Here is a 1,756-nt window from a genome sequence, read left to right as displayed (position 1 = left end):
GTGACAACATATCCAAAAATCACTGGAAAATTCGAAGTGTATCTAATTTTAGTCCGAAAATGACATTTTTACTCATAAAATCATATTTAAATGCCATTATTGTATAATATGAACAATAGAAATTCGTAAATTAACCAAAATATCCTAAAAACATTTTAGGATCATAAATTTTAACATGCATGGATTAATTTCGTGATATCTCATAATAACACAAATTTTACAAGTTTTATATGTTATTCTTATAACTCGGAAAAACTTTTAACCGATTTGCATGCAAACAACCATGGCTCTTAATACCGATTGAAGGAAAAATAGATCTATATACTTACATATTCATATATGTTTTAATTTAATTTGTCATAAAATTAATTAGTGATCTTATGCATGCAAACATCAATAAAAGAAGATAGAAAACATTTTCTCACCATATGAAATTCGGTCATATTGGGCACCAACAAGATCTCCTTCTTGTTAGTTCTTGAGCTTTCCATTAATGGATGAACATTCTTGACTTCAAATTAGAAGCCCTCCAATTAGTTGCACCCAAGACAATCCCTTAAACCCACAAATGAACATGTACTAGATGTTTATAATGTAGTTTACCTTAAAATCTATTACTAATACTCATATACTACTTTTAGTATTATTAGTGTTTGATTTAAACAAATTAGATTCACAAAAATGAATTTTGTGAAGAACAAGAGAGAGAAGGGAGGTTTTTCATAAAAAGTAAGAATGAATTAATTAGAGAAAATTCTCTCTAATTTTTTTTTGCTTGAAAACCGGTTGGGAGGGCTAAGGGTGGTCAAATTTTTCTTCCCAATTTACTTTTTGTTCTTCACAAGAAAAGATAGCTAGTAGTAGGTGTCATCATGATGTCTATTTTATTATTTAAATAACAAAAACCATCAAAACCCACTTACTACATATAAAACCGGTTTTCCATGTAATATGGAGTCCATTTTATTTTTGTCAATTGTACAATTGTATGTCATGTGACATGTGACATGTCTTATGTCTTGTTTTAATTTAAAATGCATATTTAACAAATTAAATATCATTTATAAATTAAATAAATCATATTTAACAAATTGACTAGTAATATAAAATTACTTTCTCATAAAATGGTCATTTAATTACTAGTTAGTATAATTCACAATATCTTGTAATTATAACTAACTTATCATTCTCATCTCGCGTGTTTCGCAAACACCGATTAATTTTAGTAATATAACTTCTTAAATTACTAAATGAAATCTCATTTAATCACATTATAATAAGATGTCATTATTCTCTCTCTTATAATAATTTGTTCAATTTTAAGGAATTAATTAATCTGTATCGGTATACAATTAATTAACTTTTCAATTAAGGGGATTGTCCTTTAGGTGTGACCTCAAGGGATCAACTGATCACCACCATCGCACGACAGTAATGTCAAACTCTAGCCAGCCAATCATTACCGATATGTGTGGACCAGTTGACTATATATGTAATGTATCATCCCTTTCGTATTCTTGGTATGAGATTTAATAATGATATTTAAATTATGTGATCGCACTATTGTTGAGGACACATTTCCCAAGAGACTTAAGCTCACCAATTTCACTCACCCCACCGGAAGATGATGCACCATGGTTAGGAGGAGTAAAAGAAGGGGGCTTTTGAAAGCCTTGTTGATTCTTGTGTGGAGGGACATAAGGTCACACAAAGTGAGGAGGAGTAGGATTGAGCACATTCTCGACTAGTCCACCTC

Source organism: Silene latifolia, chromosome Y (genome assembly GCF_048544455.1).
Source record: "Silene latifolia isolate original U9 population chromosome Y, ASM4854445v1, whole genome shotgun sequence".
NCBI lineage: Eukaryota > Viridiplantae > Streptophyta > Magnoliopsida > Caryophyllales > Caryophyllaceae > Silene > Silene latifolia.
Note: the sequence above shows the minus strand (reverse complement) of the source record.